Here is a 27,034-nt window from a genome sequence, read left to right as displayed (position 1 = left end):
GTCAATAATAATAATAATAATAATAATAATAATAATAATAATAATATTCTCGATGCCCGACTGCATTGAGTACTGGGCCCATGACATCGTCACCGACGGTCTCAGGTTCGAATTCAAGGCTGAACATGGATGTTCCTCTTTGACCGTCGCTTAGCTTCAATTTCATGTAGTCTACTCATCCCTCGTCCTCATCGTCGCGATTAGCCTAAACAGGCACAAAGTAATGTAAGATGAAGAAAAACTAAATAATAGTATTAATAATGTATATTTATTTCTATTTACTACTTAAACCCGAGTCCAGCAATGAATACTCCCTCCTCACCTGCAAAGCAAAATGTGTAATTCACACACTGGTTTCAATTTGCATTTCCAGAATAGAACATTTGTTCGAAATGCATTAGCATCGATCAAATTGTTTCACCCTGGGGACTAGAGGTGATATCGAAACAAGAATGGACAAGCGTTGGCATATCTAAACCTGCCTCACTCTCGGTCTCGTATCGGTTCATAAATATCCATCTCGTTTTCGTCTCTAACCTCAAAATGTATAATAATAAACAACATATACAAAGTGCCACCTCACCAACTTTCACAGTGTATAGAAGTTATTTAGACAAACAACTTTTTTTGATAACATTCTTCTGTTTGGGGTCTTGTTTCGACGCTGTTAGGTCTCGAAAATATCGAATTATAATATATCCTGAATATTGTGCAACTACGCAATTCAGGTTCTTAATTGTTACTAATAGATTTACATTGCAATTATTATATACAATGTAACTGAAAAAGTTACACGACAAAAAAAACAACAACTTGATTTAGACCTATACGAGATCGAGGCAGGGAAAATTTTACGTAAGTGTCTCGTTCTCGTCTGGATTTTTACAACTCCGTTTGGGTCTGCCTCCCCGATGACGTAGTGGTAACGCTGTCGATTTGTAATCAAGGAGTCCTGGGTTCGATCCCCGACCGAGACACATTGCACAATGGTTCCGCATGTTTCTCTCTTAGGAGCAACTTTAAAAGAGAATGCCAAGAGAACGAAGGATCAAGCTGGATGTAGAGTACTGGTGATGACGTTTCATAGCCCTTCCCAGAACTTAAAACGACGCAGCAGCCTCGTTTCAGTCGCTATCAACAACCACCAACGTGGTAATAGGCAAACACTCCACATGCAATTTCACCAACGACGTAACGAAGAGTCATCGGGAATCGGCACCTGAAGCCCTGTCGACGGGAACCAATTTGGAGATTGTTGCCAAGCGCACCTTATGGCCCTACGTCAAATTTATCGTAAAACTGAATCAATCACGCCGGGAATCAATCGTACCTCGTGTATTTGGACAGCGGAAGTCAACAAACAGGTGACAGGCGAAGACAAATATGGCGGGCGATTTGAAGGCTGTCAAGGAAGAGAAGCTGTGGCTATTTTTGAGCTAGGGGAAAAGTGATTCTTGTGAGGGGGAATAATTCATGAAATTTGTAATATCTAAGATTAATTAGAGCATCAAATTGTTTCACGCCAAGTTGGATACACTTGAAGAAAAGGTCAACGCTCTTAACCATAAATATTTCAGAAACTACAGAAGCTAGAAACCTGTAACTTGAGGATTATAATGGTCATATCCAGTTCATTTCAGGGCCATGAAAGTCGTCTCATCCGTCTAAAATATCAAGCGTATTTTAGTATCAATGTGTTTGTGTGATGAATCAGAGTTTCCAATTATATTCAAGAGTCGCTAAATCTAGTGACTAGAATTTTTAATAATGACGATGATCAAATTAATGAATTTTTCAATTTTATTTCTGATAATTCAGGAAATTGTGTAGCAGCGCATTTAGAAAAATAAACATATTTCATGTTCAGCTTCTTTTTTTTAATGATATCCCTATACCATGTCAGATGTCCGGATTGGTGGCCCAACTGACGCCATGAACTTATAGAATCCCTACTAAGGAGCTGTAGTTTTGTCAGTTGTCTAAACGATGTATTGTTTTTCAGTATTCTGATTATTGGAATTTTAAAAATTTCCTCCTTGTCATCATAACGTCACTCCTCAACCGATGAGTTTCTCCCTACTGATATGTAGAAACAGATCAATCGAATATTTTGAAACAGACTGTTTATCTTCATTTGTTTCAAGTGAATATTCAGAAGCAGATAAGAAGAGAGAGAGAGAGAGAGAGAGAGAGAGAGAGAGAGAACACTATTTCTTCTTTCACATTAAGAAATATATATTCTTTCCTATTTCTTCTTATTAATTAAGAGCTTTAAGTTTGCCTTTTTAAAGACACTTTATGCACAGAATGGCTAATCGGGACTGGAGCTACAGTTTAAAGTGGGATCCGAATCAATATATGCTTACACCGGGTATCGAACCCGGCACCACATGATTACAAAGCGACGATGTTACCAATACGCAATCGGGGAGGCCATTAAAAGCTTTAAGAACTACCTTTCTGTAATATATTCCAATTCTAAACCTAGGTGTCTTTAAATAAGTTATTCTTTTGTAAAACGTGTTTGTTTAATTTTCTCTAATATAGCCTAATATATTTTGGGGCCCAAATTTGGGGAGGAAAAGCTGATCCTGCTTTGGCGTACTTTTTTTTTAAAAAAAAAGTCACTTCTGACAGTTTTTCTTCCTAAATTTTATTATATTTAATTTTTATATACTAAATTTTATAGCATTTCTTGAAATGGATTTTGACATAGAGGGTCCTTTGGCAAATTATAGAAGCACCTTTTGACACTGAAAAATTAATTAAAAAATATAACCTTAAGAAAGTGTTGAGGAGTGTGACTTTTCATATGCACAAACGCACACACACACTTCAAGTAAATTTAAGAATCTTTCAAAGTTTCACTGCAATCACTTTAATACACACACACACACACACACACACAAGCATATCTATTTAGATATGTCTCAAGACAAAGGGACATCTTTAAAGCAAATAGCAAATTGCAAGGGTGGCATCTCTGGTGAGGTGGCACGCCTCAAACTTTAACGGTTACGATAATACAGTGTCCACGAAATGTAGACGTGACTCAAAAAAGTCAGGATAATATTCGGGACATACAGAAAAGACAGGCTCCCCTGAAAAGTAAGAGAACCGAGATGTGGCGGGATAGATTTCCAAGTGTCTCATTTCAGAGGTCCTTACTTAAATTTTCGCTCTACTTCTACAATATGTTCACCTACGCCCAGTGGTGTGCCCAAGATTTTCGAAAGGGAGGTGTTACTTTTTATTGGTAGTCCGCCCTCATTTTGTTATATTTTCCTACCATTGATGTTCAGATTTCTGAAACAACAAAACGGGATATTTTTCATATTTTCCTGAAGGAAAACAGGAAAAGACGGGACGGCAAAATGTACACAGTTTTAATATAAAACCTGGATAGTCATAAATACTTATGTCTGAGAACTAATTAAATAATTACTTACATAATGTGGTGATGTGCACTGTACTCCAACCAAACAGTCCTTTCGATTTAGAAGTCATTAATTGACATTTTGCCGATAAATGAATCTTCTTCAGTACGCCCTTGTTTTCAAATAACATTTTGCAAAATTTTACACGCATGTGATTAAATTTTACCTTATTAATCAACATAACTTTCAAAGTTTGCACTGAGAGAGAGAGTTCTTGTCATTTGTCCACAAACAAAAACGCTCGTTTAGTGGGGGCATTAGTTCCACGTAAACAGAAAGGAAACCCCAATATTTTTTGAAAATTTGGAATATGGCACATTGTTGATATTGAAATGTGAGATTATATCTACCCAACAATGCCATAGTTCGTTAATAGTAGAAAAGGTGTGTTTGTTGCAGTAATTATATGCCGATAAGTCATCGTCACAGAAAAGGGAACTTTTGGCGTCCCTTTGGCTTTTAAAACATCGGGACAGACACTCAATAAAGGGACTGTCGCGGCAAGCACGGGACGTCTTGTCACCTTATCAAAGTATCCACCAAATTTTAACTTTGTGTCCTTTTTATATTCTTAAAATTCGATGTATGACACGAAGTTGATAGTATCTTCTATGGCTAGATTAATACATATATTTTCTTAAGTTTGCATTTAATGCAATTGGTAGGTTTTTCAGTTTCATCTCCTTAGTTGTACATGGTATTAGTATACTTATATAAAAAATCTTCGTTAAAGAATAAACAGTTTTCGCCTTACGAACGAATAAACAAGACTTCTGTGCGAATAGCACTACAATGCGAACTTAATTGTTACGTCATCAACTAATGTTAACGTTGATCAAATTCTGGGGAAGGTGTAGGAGTATTAGAGACGTTCATTGCGTTTCGGGTGGGCGTCTACTGAGAACCAATCAGATGGACGGTCGCCACCGAGTCGGCCAATAGAACTCGTGGCCGAAACGTCGCGGGGAACCGGCTCACGTGTTATAAAGGTCTTGCTAGTCTCTTGTTGCCCCTGGATATAGACGACCCGCATCGCTCACCACATCCGCACGTCGCATAGCTCTCTGTCTCTACAGGTAAGTCAACCTGTTGCGCTTCACAGCGTGCTGTTGTTTGCGTCGTCAGTTTCGAGCGCGTTTGCTGTGTACGGTCACGAGAAGGAGTTGTTAAAAGCAGGCACAGGGATTTAATTTTCTGTGATCTTTTATTTGAGCTCAGTAAATGTAAATAACACTACAAATATGGACACGTTTGTTTTACCATTAGGTATACGATCAATAATTCACAATAACTGGGGGAGATTTTATTTTATTTGTACAACACGCTTTTGCTTCTGATTGTACAGGATCTTGATATAGCGTAGCACTACAGCGTAGTTAGTTCTAGTACCACTTATTCAAATATTAGACATTTTTCGAATTGCAATTTGAGATTACACATACGAGATTCATCGCCTGGTTATCAAACTAATTTCTAATGGATTCTCTTCCCGTTCCTTCACAGCCGGCCTCCGTGACGTAATTTTTAGCACAGCGCTAGGGATCCCGGGGTCGAATCCCAGTCTGAGCATGGGTGTTCTTTGTAATATCCTTTCATCATACCATCATCACTCATGCTCATCTTCGTGATTAGCTAAAAGTGGCAGAAAAGCGAAGTAAAATGAACCAAATCGAAATGAAACAAAAAAAAATCTTGCTTTATAATGCTGTAATTTTGAATATTCAAGGGATAGAGGGTTCGATTTCCAATAGTATTACAATTCCATATTTTGGATCTTCCTGTGACCAATATGTGTGTCTGTGTGTAAAGTAAACTTAAAACGAAGTTTTCAACGGAGCGTGGTAATCGTAGCCATAGCAGAGGAGCACGGTATGTATCTGTCAACTCCTTCCTACCATAGGCATAAGCCCAGTATTCAGCGACGTGTATCCGGTTCAGCCAATTTTGACACTGCTCCCAGTCCTACGTTTCTAGATCTCAGTAACTTTTTCTCTTAACAATCGGATTCACAAATTTTAACTAAATTTAATATTTGTTCTACCAATTTTTTCGTTGCTTGTTCGTACAATACTCACGCGACTGTGAGTATTGGCGAATGCAATCGTGACGTGGAAAGAACAATAACGAACTCCACGTTTCACCCATGTTTCGAATCCAGATTGCTTATTTACCACTACGTTACCTAAATGTTCAGTGACTGAACCCAAATGCAGAAAAGACAATCATTTGTAGAAAACTATGATCCTTTGAAATGTTTCCAACAATGAACCTCTTGTTTACAAAGTAATATATATCAATCTAGGGATCATTGTTCAGAATACTGTAAGTGTGCACCAAGGGCGTGTCGCTATTTTCTTGGGGTTTTATCCACTACGAACTATCCAGATAATGCTACTAATAATAGGGCACGGATGTGTTCTCCTATTAGATGGCAAATAGTATAAGGCCTCTCAACCTTCCACCTACTAATACAGTTTGTTTTGCTTTGTACATCGTCGTATATTATTACAATTATTATTAAAATTATTCGATAATAAACCAATTTCACTTTCAACTTCACCAATTCTGTCTTCATGTGCCATATATTGATATAAGTAATTATATGGTCCTTTTACTTACCTAACAACAGGATTCGAACCTCAAGTATTTTGTTTACTCATCGAACATTGCTTTACACTATTTTACCACATGAGTCAGCATTTCTTTCTAATGTATAATACATTGTCAATGGAACACAGTTCTGTTTTTATACCCTGCTTCAGTATGATTTCAACACTATGCTTGGTAAATATTGATTCTTGTACAACAACCCATTTTTATGTTATCTTAATGGATGCTGCATCTTTCATCTGCGAGAAGTTTACTTGGAACGCTGGAGAGAACGCACACAAGGATTAGAACGTGAAGGACCCAGTGTCCTCTGTTGGGTCTAGAGAATGTCCTTGTTAAATCCCACGTCACAACAGAGACCTGCAGAGCTGATCTTGTTGATATGCGGATTAGCTTCGTGAGCTCATAAGCTCTGGGTTCAAGTTTCGGGTCTTCAACATGGCGTTGTTATCTCGTTCATTAATATCCTTCTGTCCACATCGTCTCGTGAGGTAAAACAGTCAAAATTTACAAACAAACTAAAGTTAACGAGGAAGCTGATATAAACTCCTCTTCATCCCGTGAACCGGATACACGTCGCTGAATTCTGGGCTTATGCCTATGGTAGGAAGGAGTTGTCAGATCCATACTGTGCTCCTCTGCTATTGCTTCGATTACCACACTCCGTTGCAACCAAATTGGATATTGCTAAGTAAATAATTCCAACATCAATTATCGTGCTCCCAATAAGCAGCACATCCAACGATATTATATATGTATTAATCTTCCTTTAATTGAATAAGTTAATTGACCACGACATATGGAATTAGTTACAAATAGAATATAATACATAGCTTGTAAACTTTTAAATATCATTAAGTAGAGGAGGATCTAAAGCAAAACGTTTTTATGGATTTCATGTTGTGAACATTATTGAGAAGCTTTAAGAAAACGTACCTAGAATTTAAGGGGCGCTAAAGGAGAGACAGGGGGTGCTATATATATTTATATTAGGGCCCCACACTTTCTTAATAACGGCCGAATTTGAGGGTGATGTTATAAGCACCACAACCCTGACCGCCTTCACTCCCCCCCCCCCCCACCCCACCAGAGTTTCCTCCAGGTACCCACTTTATACGACGCCGGGTGGGCGTCGGAGCCGCTTGAACAGGTGGATAAAAAAATCCCGGTTCTCCCTCACCGGGGATCGAACCCGGGTCTCTCGTATGCTAGTCAGACGATATACAGTACATATTCTGTATAACATTTTCGAGTTTCTGAGAATTTTTGCCTACCCTTATCTGTCACTCTGGACGAACCTTTGGAACCCCTTTCTAAATTTTCTATTGTCTGAACTGTTATCTTATTCCAAACATATTACAAGCGTCATTGTTACTTAAAGCTATTATGTTTTTCATCATACAACTTATTCACTCTTAGGTGATGGTCGATAAAAATAATTAAATTTCAGTTAATTAATATTACAACAGATATATAATCACGTAAGCATGATTGGGTTAACTCGAAAATAGAGTAAAATTACACAAACCAGGTCATAACTTGCGGTTTTTCGCTCGTATTTCGCCACTTAATCCAACAATTAATAGTTCAATGAGAAATTTTCAACATTCCGAATATTAAGATTGTTGTGTGAAAGGTACACAACATAGTTTGTAACTAAAACTTCCTATTTCAGAAATTTTCTGTGATCGAGTACATTATATCAATGCTTTGAAATCGCATCGCAAATAAAAAGAACAATCTATAAGATACTTGCTCATCTGGTGTACCGATAATAATAAAGATACGTACTTTATAATTATTACCAGGTTATAATAATAATTGTTAATATTGATTATATTTTCATTGTATCGCTACTAGTTAATGAAATCCATATTAGCGGTCGCTTTTGTCCAACCCCAAAATTCCTATATTTTTCTAAAATATATGTAAAAATGTTTACACCTTGACACCATGCTGCAATATGTGTGATGAGGCGAGGCAGAGGAGGAAAATCAGAATATATTTCCTTACAAATTCATTTATTTTATCTGGTTTCAAGTCACTTTTACTACTTGGTGTTCCATATTTAATTTAGATGAAGAGAATGAAGAATTTAGGGGGGGATGGGGCAGATCAAGCAGACTTTCCAGTAAAGCTAAAAAAATGACTTACATAAATAGAATAGTAGTATAGAGGCTGTTGTAATAAATAGTTTATGGTATTATGACATGATCTGCGGGGACACACCATTGGCCTTGGAGGGGGGGGGCACCTCTAGAAAAATCAACATAAAATAGTTCGGTTTACATAAAACAAACTTTTGATGCCGTCAACAAATTTACTTGTAACAGAAACATCATGGTAATGATTCGTTGCCCAAAAACAGGCGAAGAATATTAGTACTATCTGTATATAGACACTTTGGCGTATAGGATGTAAAACTCTTTTCTGGCCCTAACACCATGAACGTACCTAGATTTTTTCCCAGGAGGGCAAACAACACTTTTTTCAGAGAAAAAGGGGAAGGGGAGCAAACAGCACTTTCCAGGGGGCGCAATGTTTAACTTTTTAAACATTTACAATTGAAATAACATTTATTTTACCATCCATTTAAAAAGCACAATGATCAGAATGAAGTTTTTCGCTAGTTCTCAGGGAAAAGGGGGCAAGTACCCTCCGCTTGATACGCCCATGCCTAACACGTAATCTTGACGGCCTTTTGAGGTTCCTTGCGGAGAAACGGCTTAACGTGATCCTTTCTACACGCTCTTGTTTGTTTCGTCGCTTCATTTCATTTACAAGTCAAACAGTGTACTTTTTCTCCTCTCAAAGGACGTTCGTTTCGTTTGCCGCCTGTCTAATTAGGAATGAGAAGTAGACCCTCTCTTCATACAAGCCTTTCCATAAAGTGACACGGGAAATATTTGGTGAGCATCTGTTGCCTAATTGTGTGCAGTGAAGGAGCAGGAAGGACAATGAAAGGTTTCCTGTAACTGAAGTGCCTTAGAAGCTACACTTGTCCTTATATTAGGGCAGTCCACGCAGTTCGTAAGCGTCCTGAGGAGGGGGAAGTTCAGTGCCACACTACCCTCCTGGAAAATGAATGTTAGCTTAATTTGATCAAAAATTGCAGGCTCGACCAGGACTTGAACCCGGATCTATGTCATAACGTGTCATTTCCCTACGAAGTAAGCTACCCAACAAACCCTGGCTTCGCCTGATTTGTTGTTTTTGCAGCTGTTTTGCCTTTCACACACTGGTAAAGCAATAACACGGCTTGCAGGAGAAAACCTGGGTTCGAGTCCTGGTCGAGTCTGCATTCTTCGCTGAAATTTCTACCTATTACATCTTCTGTGTGTACTAAATGAAGGGCTCGGGTGTAAAACATGGTAAGTGACATTTTGGTTATTTCTGAGTTCATTAAGAAAAAAGCTATACTGCAGATAAATTGTTTTCGTGTTGTGTTTACCAATTTCAGAAGACTTCACTGAGTCCAATGCAAATTGTATGACATGGCAATTTCTCTTGATAATTGAAGGATGGCTTTGTACCTCAAAAATTACCAAAATGTCACTTACCATGTTTTACACCCGAGCCCTTCAAATCATAACGTTATATACACATATATTTCCATTTGAGTCACAGTAATTTTGAGTAATTATTACAAGGACTGATAGTTACAAGTACAACAGGTCGCAGGAGCGCGATAACTTCAAACTGAAGGAGTGTTTTTTCTTTCTTCAGGGCACAGCTCTATTTGGGGGAAATGCGTATCTTGTCTTCTTGGAAAAAAAAAAAATCATGCGACGTCTGTCCCAGGATTTATATATTTGGAATCCCGAGGGTAACGTTTAGTTATTTTTTATATTGCCATCCTTTTCAAAGCTTTTCTTATTCTCTGCAGAGACCTCTTTGTAGCAGGAGTTTCTCCTCTAAATCCGGACTGAGTCCACGTAACCAAATTTTCTAGTAAAACGTCCTGCTGTCAGAAGGAAAGCATGCACGAATTGGAAACACACATCATTTTCTTTACAACTTGCTGCCGAACTGATTTTAACCAAAACCAACTAAATCGTATCGGTTTTGGCTACTGGTTTCTGTAAAAACTGCCTACTCTTGAAGTGATCGACAATTGAGGACTAAAAGTGGTAAACGTTGTAAGTGCCAAAAGCGAAAGTGTTGGGAAATGCCATCGTTCCGCACATCAGCCCGTAAGAACGTGCACACTAGTCACCTTCTTACACGTCCTTTGAACTACTTAGAGGGCTACCAGCCACATTTCACGTTTACCACATTATAGAGCATGACACATTTCACAGCTTAACGTGGAAAACGGTGTTTGAATTATTGTGGCACTTACAGCGTTTACCAATTTAATCTTCAATTATGCATCCTGAACAATTTCGTGTGGGAAGAAACCAGGTGTACTTTCTGGTGTACTGAAAAGTACAGGGTGGTCCAAAACTAAGGAGACACCCGAATAAAAGTTGAATAACATACTGTTCCGCAAAACTAACACTGTAGGTTTGTAATAGGGGTGGGGTGGGGGAGGATGTTACAGGACATATGACGATGACGGCCACCATATTGAACCCCGCTATTTTCAATTCAACTTCAAAATTTTAAATGCAAACCATAGCTTGTGACACCTCAGTTGAACAGGAAATTTCTCACGAGTTCAATGGTACGATTGTATACGTATTTGAACACAATTTGATACCTGGTTCTAGTAAGGCGTTGAAGTTACAAAATTACAAAATATATATATCTTCATAGATAGTGTGACAATGATTTTGACAGGGTAAGTATATTGTTTGAATGGGCAGACTACTTTCAGATGGACACTGATATGGTTGTCATGTCTTCTAAGTTCTTGTTGTCTATTGAGAATAAGTCCTTTGAATAGTAATATTGTTATAAATTTCATGCCATGGAAAGCATGTTTTTATTGTTCTTGGTTTTCATAAAAAAAGTAGTTCCTTTCCTTATTCACAGGAACGAGATTTTCACGCAGAGAACCATTTTTGGTTTATTCTTGCTCTTATGGAGCGAAACATACGAGCGGGCACATCACGCTCCATAAGAGCATATGGTAAAGCTGGGGCTCCCAGCGCACTCTTTCTTTCTCGCTCTCTTTTTCTTTCTGTTCCTCTCTTTCTATCTCTCACTCTCTCCTTTTCACTTTTTCTTTTTCTCTTATCTTTCTTGGTTTCTCTCTTTCTTTACGTTTCTTCCCTCTTTCCTTTATCTTGTGCGTGCTTAATATAAAGTTTTACTTAACCTGTACAAAGATTGAACATTTTTCATGAAGGCTCTATGGTTGGGAAGCTGGGTGTACACTCACCTCAATTAGTACTCCGGCAGTTTGTTTCTTTATACAGCATATTTGCAGAAGATACAATTCAATCTACAGGAGTATCAATATACGCTGTATAAAACACACCTTATTTACTAACTCCGCTGACCCTGTATTAAGACTACTCCACGATAGGTTACCACACCTCCGCCCACTCTGTGTGATCGGCACTGCAGTTGCAATTTGAGTGAGGCATGAACCACCAAAATGCGAATTAAAACTTAATTTCTAAAGATATCTAAATATGAACGTCTCTTTCATGTCGTACAGCCCGGACTGCACTTTGCAGATTAACAAGCTCTGGCGTCTGAACTTGGCCGGTCGATGTTGATTTGTAATTGTTTTTTCATCAATTTCATATCATCACCATACATTCTCATCTTCGCGATTAGCCAAAAGCAGCAGAAAAGCAAATTGAATAAAACAAAAAATAAAAAAAAGGAAAATCGGCTCAAATGTTGCCACTACCAAAGCAAGCTACCCTACATGTTTTGTTAGTAAGTGTTTTCATTATTGTAATAATTATCTCACCCGGAACAAATAATAGCTCATGGAGAATGTACATACGTAGTTAATTGATAAAGTTCAAGCAATGGTACCACATAGTTGCTAAGGCACTGCAATACTGTCAAGATCTTGTCCGCTAATCAATAAAATACACTGCCACGATTCTTGATCCTGCGGTGTGTTTGAACAGAATCTGCACACAAGAAAAAAAGGGACCCGTTTCAAAATTGTAGCCCAGAGATGTTTACTATCTCTGCGCAATTACAACGGTCCGGTGGAATTTTCGAGAAAATTACATCACTTTATAAGGTCTGGTACAAGGGACTTGGCAAGCGGTACAGACGGATATTTTTAACTAGCAATCAATGGTAATATGCATGCATGTCTACGTGAATAAATATGAGGATATTCATATTTCTTTTCTTATTAATTATACAAGATACGACGTCAAACGCAGAGGTTGTACCTACAAGTAGCATGGGAAGAAGTTCCAAAATAGATTTTAATTGAACAAGATCGAATCCACCGTGACGTCACAACCGTCAAACACGAAAAACACATCAACAGGAGAATGCACCAGCACACAGATCTTTGTCTATTAAATATTTTGTAGTTTGTAGTATAACAGTATCACTTCCCAACTGCATCGGTAGCAGAAGCCATCGACTAAATCGATTCACGATATTTCCTCAGAAAGTTCCGGCTTCGAGTTTCGGTGTTTCTTTGCGAGTGTGCCTTCTTCGATTTTATTTAATCTCCTTCATCCTTATCGTCGCTGGATAATGTTCGAATTGAACAAAATGTAGAAAGAGGTTTTCAGAAATTTCACGCACATACACACACTCCATGATAGCAAAATGTATGATTAATGCTCATTTCACAGAAGTCACTGACAAAGCGTGAAAATGTATTTAAAATGTATACAATGACAAGCTCACATAAGAACCAACGTTGTCAAGTTCTTTCTGTCCAGTACATGGCATCACGGCGCGGTATGATTATGGGATAATTTCACGGAACACTGGGAATGGTTTACCTATTTGATATACCTTGATTGTGGAGGTAGTATAGCAAGTCGTAATTGTTACAACTATGTCATATTGTGCTGTAATTTGTGTGCAAGGCAAGTTCCATACATAATAATGTTCACAGACTCCTGGATTATTTTTCGAAGTAATATAGATGTGGAAAGAGCAGCGGTGGTCTAGTCGGTATGGCGTCTAACTGCCACGCAGGAGACCCGGGTTCGATTGCCGGGGTGGGTGATCGAAGGTGGGATTTTTTCCGGCCTTGTCCAATCATAAAGCGACTCTGGGGCTCACCCAGCTTCAAATCAATGGTACCTGGGGGCAACCCTGGGGCGTAAAGGTGGCCGGAGCGTGGTGCTGATCACATCACCTCCAAAATAGCCGAGATCGAGAATACGTGGGGCCCTACCTGACGTCCCATAAATGTGCCTTCATGGCACGGTGCTATATGCACGGGGAACTTTATCTAATATAGATGTGGTTCACATATGGAAATTTCGTAATATATTCACGGATTACCTACGCGAAGCAGTCTACTAACTAGTAGGTTTGAAACTGCTCTGAGTTCGAATCGGCGATAATGCATAGGTTCTCCGTGTTTGTACTGTCACACACTTGAACACTCCTCTTTTTCATCGCTGTTGTTCTAGAGATTAACTTGATCCATAGCCAAAATAAAAGTTATTTGCTTGTCGCTTCCAACAAAACTCCTCATGCTTCAGGAGATAGACAAGAGCTATGAAAGAGCTAGATCTAGTTCAAAAAGACAAGTTGGGTACACTTACATCAATTACCATCCCTACTTTTTCATGCACACTTCTAATTTTGGCATTGAACAAACTAACACATTTGTAAATATCTTCTCCCCAGAACAGGAATTAATTCCTATTGTTGCTCTTGTCTCTAAATATAGGTAGATTATATAAAGCATGACCTTGATCGTTATTGTTGTGTGAATAAGTAAATAACTCGTTATTTGCCTGGCATTGAAGGGTTTCCTCTCTTTGTCGAGCTGAACAATGAAGGTATGCAACCCTTTAACAGAAAGTCATGGCATCGCTAGAAATGATAACCTTTTGTTTGCAGCGAAAATAATAGCATGTGGAACACTACTCAAAGTTGATTCGCGGGATAAATTAACCGCATTTCAAATTGTTATGGAACGACACATGTACAGTTTTAAAAATTATTAGGGTTGCGTTTACACCACACCTCAATCACAATATTATCAGTGCGAACAGAATCAGTGAAATATTTTAAATGGGAAAACTGACATAATGAGCATGTCTGGACCAGACTTTTATCGATCGTTCACGTGATACAGATTGTTGAGTCCCATTGGAACATATCAACCCGGCAATTAAATTTTGTTTAGTAGATTTGACAATCTACGGAATTTTATAATTCTTACACCTGTAGCAGTTCCTGGGATTTTGATGGGTTTCGTGGCATGGATATGGTTTTTAATCATATTGGAAAATAGAGGGACTTATAATTTTCATTACAATGGTCAAGTATTTGGTATCCCTTTAATTCAATCACAGTTTATTGACAGCTTTATTTGTTTTTGAGTTGACAACTGATCGCATGACATAGGCGTTGATACCAACAGACATATGGGCGGACCCATGTAGTAATGGTGCTTCATTTGTCTTTCATTCCATGAAATTGAAAATGTGATACCTCGGAAATGTGATACGTAGGGAACGGATTTTAAGGTGCAGCACTTTTCCAAAAATATAGCTGTTTTCATACCGATCGTTTTAGATATGTATTTTAGGACATGAAATCAAGTAAAATGAACACACTTTGATGCACCATTTTGCACCTCCTCGTGAGATTAGCACATTTATCACCTTTTTACCCCCTCTTTGATGCTTCAGCTCCCTTTTATTTCATGTTTTGTTAAAAAATTGGACAGAAAAATCAATTTTACTTTTCTTGAGGAGGTACATAAAATCCTATAGTCTCATCTTGTAAAGCAGAATGAAAGCTATAAAATGGTATAGCTCTCGTTATATAATACAGAATATATAATCATTGCAGCCCCAATAGTTCTCAAGATAATTCAGAAAAACCCGCGAGAGAAAACACAAACTTCAACAAAACCTATTCGGGAGAACTACAGTTCTCTATGCGGTCCGCGCGCATTATATACAGAAGGAGCAGAAAAAGATAGCAATGATAGAAGGTATTTTATCAGCACCTTTTTTTTGCACCTTTTTAAAAACATTTTCAGAACCTTCTTTTTCCTTTCCCGACCATAATTTTGCGCCTTAAAATGATATCCCTAGTGATACAATGTAATCATATTATAACTACAATTACCTTATATCCACTTACATAGAGTGTAAGAAACAATCAAGTGTTCTATATATTTTTCGCAGTATATGTGTATATGCGGGATGGGCCTCACGGTATTCATCTGGCTCGGGGCTACAATGACCCAATGTACTGCGCTCCATTACACTAACCAGTAGGTTACGAAGGTTAACCGCCAGCTAAAGAGGACTTCCATACCAACTTAAGTTTTTCTTAGTCAGTCACCCAGCCTCAGAGATCTTTCATATAGCTCCTAATAATTTACAGAGACCAACCTCCGTGCCAGAGTGGTTAGCACAGCGCGTCACGACTCAAGGTGTCCCAGATTCGAATCCCGGCCTGGGAATGAGTGTTCTTTGTTTCATCATATCATCAGTCATCCTCATCTTTGCGATTAGCCAAAAGTGGCAGAAAAGCGAAGTAAGATAAACCAAGAAATGGATCGAGTTAGCATTATCCTCTGTCAAGAAACTTACAACGGAAAATATTTCGGGTTCAAGAAGCATAATAAAGTTTAGAATGAAGTATACCTTGGTGTTTCTCGTGAAATTCTAGTCCATTTTTATATGTCACATGACCATCTTTCAATTTCATAAAATGAAGTTGACTACACGATGATGGACTTCAAAATGGGCACCATCAAAATGGGCACCATGTTGTTAATTTCCAAAAAGGTTTTCCCTTTTCATGTATATCACGTATCAGAAAGATTCATTCGTGTACCCACACTTATGGACCACCCTTGTACATTTCAAACACTGTAGGCTTTAAAAAGAAAGCTTGCCATTTTTTAAGAAGTGGAATTTATGCTCAAACTGGCCAATCAAAACCTTACGTACAGTCTATAACAGGATCCGAACTGCTGTGCCTCCAACGGGAACCAGGGGCTCCTTGATTACAAGGCGAGGCGTTACCATTACGCCATCGGGGAGGCTAGGCATTAAAAATTTGAAACTTAATCCTCATAGATAGAAACACTAAAAAATACTGCAGGCACCACTTGACACTTTTCCCTCTGTCGTTTTGATTCTCAGGCAAAAAATTCCGTTCCCAACTGCCTTCATTAAATTCAGTTTCATAAATTAAACCCCTTTCATTGGATGCTCACTTTGTGACGTAACTGAACTTTTGTAACGTACTGAATTCTCCAAGCAAGGCAGATATTAAATTTTCCGCTAGAGTTAATGTCTCAAGTCGCAATATCAAAGCTTCTGTTAAAAGATGTAGAAAGATTTCTCATGTTACTTCATCGTGCATTGGAAGTTACCAATCACTTTCTATGATCAAACCGCACTCATTAGTGCAAGATAGTAATTAGGCTTTAACCCTCCTACTCAGGTGTGATCTGAGTACAGACATGAGCGTGTCTGGCCACAGGAAATTGGTTATTTTATAACCTTGCAATTTGAGATTAGATTCATTATTTCACTGAATTTGAAAATTAGCTCTTTAGGTTATTTGCCCCAATCACGACATGTGGGAACAAACCCCCCTTTTCAACAATGAAATTATTAATCGGAGATAAACTCCTTGCCAATAATAAAAGCATAAAAGACGAAAATTGAAGTCTTCTTGTTAGTTTTCCTTATAAACAATATTAAAGCCATTATACTGAATTAATATTGTATTCAAGGAAATATTGCTTGACTTAGTTGTAACGATATTAAGATAACAAGTTCAAGTAGTAGAGAAGTACTCAGCACACAAAGACAGAATACAGTCACACAGGTCTGGCTGCAAGATCGGGGTACCTGAGTCTCGTTAGCCTCCAGCTTGCGCTACGTGGAACAGAGGTTGTCACTTGAGTGCTTCCGCTTCCATGCGAGAGACAGCGGTTTGATTTCCGAAACGGGTGATCTCAGCTTCTGATATGCCCAACTTCTCATCAATGGGTACGTAAGAGCAACCCTGAGAGGTATATTGGCCACAATTTGGTGCTGATCACGCCACCTTCACCATATTCGACGTCGAGAATGTGTAGAGCCTTCCTTCTAAACGACCCCGTTCCTTCATGATTTGCCGGCTCGGTGGCCGAGTGTTGGCTTCCCCGAAGGCGTGGTGGTTTCGTCGTCGACTTGCAATGCTGTCCCGAGTTCGATATTTGGTGGAGGTACGCCGCATATAGTGGTTCAGATCCCACTTTAAAACGTAGGTCCAGTCCTATCCTACGCAGATCTCCGCGGCGGAATGATTACCACAGCGCGCTTCGACATCAAGGCTCCCGGGTTCGAATCCCGGCCTGGGGATGGGTCTTCTTTCTGACTGTCCCTTCATCTGGTTTCATCTGATCATCACTCATCCCCATCTTCGCAATTAGCCAAAAGTGACAGAAAATCAAAGTAAAATAAACCAAATCAATCAATCAATTCTACTCACGCATTCTGCACCACTATGGTAGGGAAAGGAGGAGGAACAGTTAAATATAGAAAAGTAAGAATTAACTTTTTTTAAAAAGAAAAATACCCTTCCATTTTTAAAATAAAATATACGAAGCACAATAGGTCCAGACTCTCAGTTCCTTTGTTTGGAGGAGATTTCTTAAGCACTTAAGAAACCTGCCGAGTCGAGAGAAGGGGGAACATATCCTTCTTTATTACTTTGCAAAAGCCACCTTCCACCCAGCGCCTCAGGTACAGATTCACGTTGTTAGAATAATAAGGCGCAAAGCAATCGATATGTTCAAATAACGCAAGAAGAACCGAACAGTCAGTTCAATGTAAGTTTAAATTCTGGAGTTCGTTAACATCAAACTTCGGCCGTGTCGTTATCTGACGGTTAAAGAACTAAACTTTGAACACTGAATCTACACCCGATATAAGGATGTGTCTAACCCGAACGCCGCCATCTTGAAATATGGTGCCATTTTGAATTCTTTGCATCGATCGCTTTAATGACTAATATCTTGGAAACCAGTCAATCTATTTTAACAATTTTTGGTTTGAAGTGAAGATAAACGTGTAAAGATTTCCACAAATCTTATTATACTCGTATTAAAGAGTTTGTTCTCATCAAAGCACAGCCCAAACCCATGGGCCTAGAAACCTGAAAGTTTAAGAATGTCTTCCTCATATGACGTAAGCAGTGGCGTCGCTAGGCCATTTTAGGGGGGCTTCAGCCTCCCCAATCCCTCGATAAGCCCCCCCAATTTTTAGCTATTATTACATACAGTATTTCGAGAAAACATATTTGAACAATTGTTAATGCAGGAACATACCTCTAGATACATATTCTGGTAAAGAATCGTTTCGTTGTGACATAGTCTTTTTTAAACCACGATCTTACATCTGACACGTCATGTCTTTAGCTGGTAAAAGTGCAAACGATCGCCGTCATTTGTTCTATTTTCACAACGGTTGCTACGCGAGGAAACGGTAGTGGTGCGTTTTGTGTTACGGACATTTACTGTTGTTCGTACAACAATGGACAAATTTATTATTCGAAGTAAATGTTCGTGCAGTTAAATGTTCGTGCAGAACTAAAAAATCTAAGTAGCACTAGATGGGCTTGCCAAATAAGGTCTCTACTTGCGGTGAGAAAAACTTATGATGCTCTTTTGAAATATCTGAGGAAACAATCAGATTCAGCAGATAAATGTCCAGTACCTAGGCCTTTATGAATTTTTGAGAAAATTCTCAACCATGACGTCTCTGTTTATTTTCATTGAGCTTCTGTCCATAACAGAAATTCTCAATAACAAGTTGCAGTCACCAAGCCTTGATATTGTGGAGGCAATTGCAGGTGTTAATGCAGTGCTTGACACTTTACGCGGTATGCGAAATGAAGAATATTTTAACTCTGTATACAAAGAGACAGAGTCATTTGTGAAACAGAAGGTAACTCTCAATGAAACAAGTGTTGAATATTATTCAAAAGTTCACAAACGTGTTCACACATTACCATCATCACTGAAAGACCACGTTGTAAATGAAACCCTGGGGCACAAAACTGATACCGATAAACCTGCATTCTGCGGACTTTTTTACACTATCGTTGATCGAATGATAAATGAGCTGGAAAGTCGTTTCAAAGATAAAGCAACTTCCAGTGTTCTGGTTGGAATTCAGCATATGTCACCTTCTTTACTTACAACAAATTTTGACTTGTTTTTGAACCCTCAATTCTTGAGTGGTTTTTGTGACTATTTTCAATTACAAGTGCCGATCGCTGAAATGATGGTTGCAAAAAATTACCTAAAGAACTTGACATACACCATCACGTCCATAGTACATTTAATGAACGCCATTCCAAAAGACATGTTTCCGAACTTATGCAGAATGTTGCAAATTGCAGTGACAATTCCTGTGACATCAGCATCGTGTGAGAGGAGTTTTAGCTGTTTGAAGAGAATCAAGACATTTTTTGCGTAATGATATGGGCCAAGATAGACTTTCCTCACTTGCAATACTGGCCATAGAAAAGGAAGAGTGTCATGAATTGTGTGTGGATTGTTTTTATTGATAATTTTGCAATAAATTCAAACCGTAGAGTACAGCTGATACATAAAGACATAGTTCACCAGCATTAGAAAAACAGGACAAGAATATCCATCTGTTTTCATAAAAAATAATGCAGTAAGTCTATGTTAGTTTTAATTCCTTATGATTGTTATACATTATTGTCTTATTAATCACTTTGCTATTTTCAAACATTAAAAATATTTACAATAGTAGAAAGCCATGTATCTGGTTGCAGCCCCCCCAAAGCAGATGGTCTAGCGACGCCACTGGACGTAAGCACCTACTAAGAAGGAATTTTCCGAAATTCAACTCCTAAGAAGGGAAAAATGGGTATTAAACTTTATAACCCAAACCCTTATATCTAGAAACACAAACGTCCTTATATTATTAACAAAAGCCCTCAACGGATGGCGCTATGTACTTTATATGAGTACATCTCGATATAATTGTGTTTTGCGGCGAAGCCGGTGAGAGTCGCAAGTATATTATATTTAATAAAAATTAAAGGATTTATTTATTAATTCTTGCTTTTCTGAATCTAAAGGATAGAATTAGAAATATTAATTACATTTATTGTTTTATCGGAAAATGTGTACAATATCTTTATAGAGTATTTTGTAAGCTTTAATTTAAGGTACAAACGAGTAGATTTCAAAATGTGCATAGTTAGAGATCGGTTAGTTCATCGAACTATCCAGCCTAGCTATTGGCTATTTTTGGGGAAGCAGGAAAAGGTTTATAGTATCCTTGTCTTGACTCATCTCACCCAATAGGTCGTTAGGTGCCGGGGCTTGCCCCGAGTTGTTAGCTTCCTGGAGATAAGGCCTGCTCGAAGAGGTTTATAGTATAATTTAATGTACAAACATGATATTGACTACAGCTGTGTAATTGATAGTATGTGAAGCGAATGTCACTGTACCGTAGTAAATATCGTTTACGCAACGATCAGTGCAATTCAGTAAATTATAAGACTTTTAGGTCAATAGTTGAAAAAAGAACACGAACCATTCTCCGTGGTTAGCACAGCGCGCTACGACGCCAGGGGCTCCGGGTTCGAATCTTGGCCTGGACATGGGTGTCCTTTGTGAGAGACCCTTCATCAATTTCATCATATCATCACTCGTCCTCATCTTTGTGATGAGCCAAAAGTGCCAGAAAAGCATATTGAAATAAACCAAATCAATCAATCATTCAAGCAAGCAAGCAAACTGCATACGATCGATTCATATCAACACACAGAATGGAAAGATATTAAAAATATGGCGGCAATCACCTACATGGTGGAGACACTAACTGATGTTATCGTTCAATAAATGATTAAAGCACGAAAGTTTTGAATATCTCATATCTACCCATAATAATGGTGGATCACACTGTGAGCCCAGTCCCGATTAGTCTATCTGTGCATAAAGTGGACTTAACGCAAAGACCCAAAACTCAAACTCATGATATTGATTCAGTCTGGTGCGGAAGTGTCAGACTAACCTGTCCGCCATCTTAAAATACGACGCCATAATGAAATTTATCAACACCTTTTTTACAGTAAGTTTTCGCATCAATCATTGGCCAATTTCCACCGAACATTAAAACAAAATAGTCCATCAAAGTTTACTTTAAACTCTGAGAGTGAATTGTGCTTAGAAAAATGCGCTTTAACAATTGTAAAATTCGAAAGTCTCGATTTTTAAGAACAACAATATTTTCAAATGGATTTTAGATGAGTTTGAGATTTTGTTTTAAGTCCACTGTATGCACAGATAGTCTAATCGGGACTTAAACTACAGTTTAAAGTGAGTTCCAAACCACGATGTGCCTCTACCAGGTATCGTATCCGGGATTGTAAATGAAACCACAGCATTAGCGTAAAAATCGTTCAATGTGGATTGACTGTTGGAAAGTACAACTGTATATCATGGCAATAACGCTCTGCTTCCATCACATCCTTATGGCACAACCATGAACAAGGTTTTTGTCACAGTAAAGAAATGAGAACTCGGGACAATAATTATCTCCTGTGGAAACCTGCAATTAGTGGAATGATTAACGGTCCACAAGGGTCTCAAGGGACGTATTTGGAAAACCATATGGCGCCATATGGCTTGGAAATTAGCAAATAGGATGGATTAAATGTACAGGTTTCTTGGGTGGATTATAAACATTCCTAAAATGACTTCCAGCAAACATAAAGGACCGTAAAAATTGACAGTAATGAGGTAAAGCATTGGCTTCACTTTGGATTTTAGGAGTGAGTGCTGTACAAAGTAGCTGAGAATTTCACATATGTGAAACGCAAGCAGGAAGAAGGAACACCCATGTTAGAGACCACACCTACGTAACATTTATGCCATTTGTGTTATTATGGGAGATAACTTTCCTTTTACAGAATTACAACTGTAGAAATAGCAAAATGATGAAATGAGGATGATCTTCAATATGTAGCCTACTTATGTTTGGGTGTGAACAGTTATTAGATTTGAGTTTAAAATCTATATGTTTTTTTAGGTCTCTCTTCAAATTAGTATTTGTAACATTCTCTAGTCTTCTTGAGGAAGTTCTTAATATTGTTCATTATCACAGTTTTGATTTAAGAATTAAGAATTACGTTGTGAAAAAATCCAGAAAACATGCAAATGAAAAAATATTAATTTATGTTGACCTTGTACTATTACGTCAACTTTGCTATGTACAAACACTGGAAAGCATATACACTTTAAGCTTCAATTGTCTGTACAATCCTTTTGAATTTCTTGTGAACTTTGTGTAAGTTGCTCAAAACTTTCCTTGAGCTAGAAGCTTGTTTTGATTCACTTTAAAATGGAAATTCACGCAAGCACTTACAAGAGGACCTTATGGTTGAAAAAATTTGATAGATTGGACCACATACACAATTCAAGACAGTATTCTTCAAAACATGCATGCACACGGACAAACTGTTGATTTCCTGGGCGAGGTTTGAAAGTGGCAACAGCCCCCCATTGTTATGAAAAATTATAAAAATAAACCACTACATTTGTAGTATTAGTGGTGAATGAATATTGAAGTACTTTTTTTGTGAACCTCATAAGTGTGTCATTTTAAATAGTTCAGTCAGTGTGTCAAAAATCATATACAGTTTTTTTTGTCTCAGTAGAATGCTAAAAATCCGGCCTATGGTTACTGTACTGCACTACTGTGGAACTGTAAGTTCTTCCTTGCACTTCAGGAAGTAATTGAGGACATTAAAAGACTTGCATTTGCTTTTCAGCAAAGAGCTTTGTGGCAACTCCCATTAATCCTTTCACAAAGTAACTAAAATCATGTTTATGATTAAAAGCTACACTTTAAGCGTTCTTCTTGTGGACGTAAAAAAAGAAAAACTTTCGTTTGAAATCACCTCTCTCACTATCTCTGACCTGGCGTATCGCGATATGTTGTTTTACAGCAACATATGACATCAAGAACTCTCTGCCTAGCGTTTTAGCCATCAAAGGCTAGGGTAATTCCTACCACGACACAGTGGCGGTAGGTCGGAAGTCCACTCTAGTGCCGTAATGTGGACGGGAAGTCACCAGAAAGACGTTGATTGGTGAAGTTACGCCGATTTTTCGCCTCAGACAACTCGTAAAAATAAAGAGAGAAGTGCGTGTGGCTATTTTAACGAGGTAAGTAATTAAGAACATTGCAAAAGTAGTAAGAAAAATATATTTGCGAAGGAGATTTTGGTTAGATTTGGTAATACTATGTGAAACACTGTGAATACTATAAAGTTTCCAAGTTGCTATAGCTCGTAATGTTAATTGGTGAGAATAGTAAATCTGCTTTATAGGCAGTTTATAGTAAGATATATGTGTTTTCATGTACTTATCATACACTTTAAGTTTCTGTTATTTTATCTCCGGAATCTGAAAATATAGACACTTTTATATCATCAAGCCGGCCTCCGTGGCGGAGTGCTTAGCACAGCGCACTACGAAGCCAGGAGTCCCAGGTTCGAATTCCGGCCTGGGCATGGGTTATTCGTGTTTCCCTTCATCAATTTCATCATATGGTCACTCATCCTCATCTTCGCTATTAGCCAAATGTGGTAAAAATGAACAAATAGAACAAATCAATCAATCAAAAATTTACATCATGGCGCGAAGTTCCGTTTGTGAATAGTTCCGAGATTTCCCTGGAAGGTGCAAACCAATGGCGAACACTCCGTATACTCAGGGATAGCCTGCGCTACCCTTGTCTAGGAGCTGGGTGGTCAGTTTAGGTTGAATATTTGTGTCAACATTGTGTGAAAGGAAATATGACGTTTCATACATACTAGCATAATACAGAGAATACATGAAGGGGCGAGTGGGTGTTTCGCAGCTCCCACGCCTCTGGTCCAAACCGATGTCTTGCTGAGATCGTGTCAGTTGGACATTTCCCCCGTCTCTCTCAACTCAATTCTCTCTTTATTTAAATATTACCACGAATGAAATATGACCTCATTGTTAGACAAAGAAGCAGTAATCGAAAGTTGCTTTAGCCGTACAGCTTCCCAATTCGTCATGAGAGAACGACATTTGTTGGTGTTTTCACTTCGCCAGAGAATTTACTCTTATTCCTTCAGTGACAATAGATGATAGATTGCTTTGTTGCTTATTGTGGCTCCATCCAGTGACAGACGAACACATTATAAGTTCCATTTCACCGTGAAGAGAATCGATTGCTCTCCCAGGAGACTTTGATGCCATTCCCGGGCCGGGGAGGGAGGGATGTGCGTTCCCAGTGCATTCTCCAGAAGTGACAGAAGAAGAATAAATGGCTTAGCATCGGAGATGATCTTTAGAAGCCCTGGAGATGCGTCTTGGTCGACACGCTTTTGTGGTTCCGTTTGCTGTCGGTAAGATGGCTGCAGACAATGGAAGATCGGTTAATCTTCAAGCTAGCATTACCTACTACAGTGGCAAATTTGCGAGAGCCTTAAGGAATTAAGACACATTGGCCGTTTTTCAATTTTGGAATATGGGTGTAGTGTGGTGGATACGTTCAGAGTTTACAATATTTTGTCAAGTATGTATTTTTCTTATATTGTTCTGCTCCCTTTTTTAAGCTAATTACAACAATGAAGTTGACTTGTGATTACACGAATTCGATAAAGGGACATTCACAACGCAATGCCCATGCTAATATCAGCAAAAATTCTTAATAAAACTTGGCCTCCCCGATGGCGCACTGGTAGCGTCGTGGCCTTGTAATCAAGGGGTCCCGGATTCGATACCCGGTGGAGGCACATAGTGGTTCCGATCCCACTTTAAACCGTAGGTCCAGTCCAGATGAGCTTTACTGTGGAGGCACATAGTGGTACGGATCCCACTTTAAACTGTAGGTCCAATCCTGATTCCCCTTACTGTGCATAAAGTGGACTTAAAACAAAATGAAAAACTCAATCCAGCAATCATAATAAATCTTCAACTTTATGTAAAGGGTACACATCAATCTTGACTTGAATAACATTAAGTTACATGGAAGGCAGATTTAGAAAGAAAGCCCATATCCCCCCTGGATATAAAATTTCGGTTAGAGCGGTACAGCAATTCTCCATGCTATTTTAAATTAAATAGCGACCGTTGGATATTTTGAAGTATACTTTGGAATCAAACCTTAATTTCAGCCCCTCTATTATTTCATTCCCCCCGCCCTTCAACAATATAATATTCATGTGAACTTTGTATAGTATACTACATGTTTATGAAATTTTCAAATTGAAATCTTGGAAAAATAGCGGCACGTACGAAGTCCATTGTTAAAAACCCAGATTGAGCTGAAAAAGGGCTGTTATGAGGTTACTCCAACTTAATGTAAGCATTTTCTGTCCTCCGAAAACTTTGAATGGGTTTGCTCAATTGATAATCTATAACTGAAGATGTAAAAATCTAAAAATTGTCAATGTCTTGAAGACTCGTCCTGTGATTGGTTGGTGTAATTAAAGTCGGAAAACTATTTGACCTCCTAGGTTAACAGGAACGAGGTAGGTGATAATGTGAAAGGAAATACCATCACAACATTCATCTGTAGTAACTGTGGGTAATCACAGGTTTGGATGGGCCCAGGAATTTGAATCTGCATCCTACTGAATACGAGACTCAGCGTATTATATGAACATTTAAAACAGGTTGGTAACGACACTTCGGCCTCGTAAGTCAGAAAACAGAGGCTATCGCTTGCCACCCAATGAAAAGCGTTTGGCTTTGGTCATGAAAGGCCGTTACGCCACTGAGTTTTGTTAACACAATACATACACGCAACAACGACCATACCCTTTCACCCCTCAAAAAAATCATTACGAATATTACTTTCATTTTCTTGCACATCTTCGTTAAAAAATTGAAAACAATATCTTGTTCAGTTTGTATTCACTAGAGGTGGGTATCATAGTACTGCACCCTGTGCAAAATCGACCTCACGAGAAGCAATCGTAATACCTCCAGTTTCTAAGAGAACGACTTCTATCGTACGCATCAAATTGCGAGGATTCTTCAGGTTTCAAAGGAGATTAAATACATGGTTTGTACTTCAGGAAATCTAACTTCTTGCACCAATTGTGCCTCGTCTGAGAAGTAACAAGAAGTCAACATTGATCTGCGAATCCCAAGGTGAGAAACTTTGCCCAGAAGTTCGTCGGTGAATAATTAAGAATGCACGACCCAGGAGAAAAGAATCATTCCACTCGACTTGGAAAAGACAAGCTGAATAATTTAATTTGCCACAGTCAGTCAAAATTTACGAACTGTATGATGAATCTGTGACACCGAAAGGTTAAAGCTTGTTCTCCAGAAACCACAGATTGAATAAATGAGTTGAGAATTAAAGGATTCCTTTTCTAGATTTGTGTTATACATAAGGAACGCGGTATTCTCTTTTTCATTTGATGTATGGCGCTTCTATTATAGTCTTAGCCTCTTCAGCAATGCTGGTCTACTTCTTTCTATATTGTTCCTCCTTATCCTCAATGTTCTTCAGTGATCCCGGGTTTGATACCCGGCGGAGGCACATAGTGGTTCGGATCCCACTTTAAACTGTAGATCCAGTCCTGATTAGCCTATCTGTACATAAAGTGGACTTAAAACAAAAACTCAATAATAATCCGAATAATTTGAAACGTTGAACAATACTATCTTCATATTCAGGTACAAGTTTATTTTTTCAAATTATATTCCAGCCTAATGTTTAAATATGAACATTTTATAGCGGTGTTTTTTTTTCAAATGATTGATTATTTAAAATTACGTGGGTTGGAGATTTAATAGTGGCAACACTGCTGTACATACGCCATGAAACGGAACAGCTGCTTCTCGCGTATACCTAACCTACCTCCCAGTA

General features: G+C 38.4%; 1 protein-coding gene across 1 annotated transcript in view; it reads left to right on the top strand.

Moving 5' to 3' along the window:
- The first annotated feature begins 4,454 nt into the window (after positions 1–4,454).
- Positions 4,455–27,034, top strand: part of LOC145999911 (pro-neuropeptide Y-like) — a 64,431-nt gene continuing 41,851 nt past the window's right edge. Inside the window, exon 1 of the mRNA XM_083137201.1 lies at positions 4,455–4,513. The gene's annotated coding sequence lies outside the window, so the exon portion shown is untranslated. The remainder of the gene's footprint in view (positions 4,514–27,034) is intronic.

This window comes from Lepisma saccharinum, chromosome 1, assembly GCF_977018435.1.
Source record: "Lepisma saccharinum chromosome 1, izLepSacc3.1, whole genome shotgun sequence".
Classification (NCBI taxonomy): Eukaryota; Metazoa; Arthropoda; class Insecta; order Zygentoma; family Lepismatidae; genus Lepisma; species Lepisma saccharinum.
This window is presented reverse-complemented; position numbering and strand designations above follow the sequence as displayed.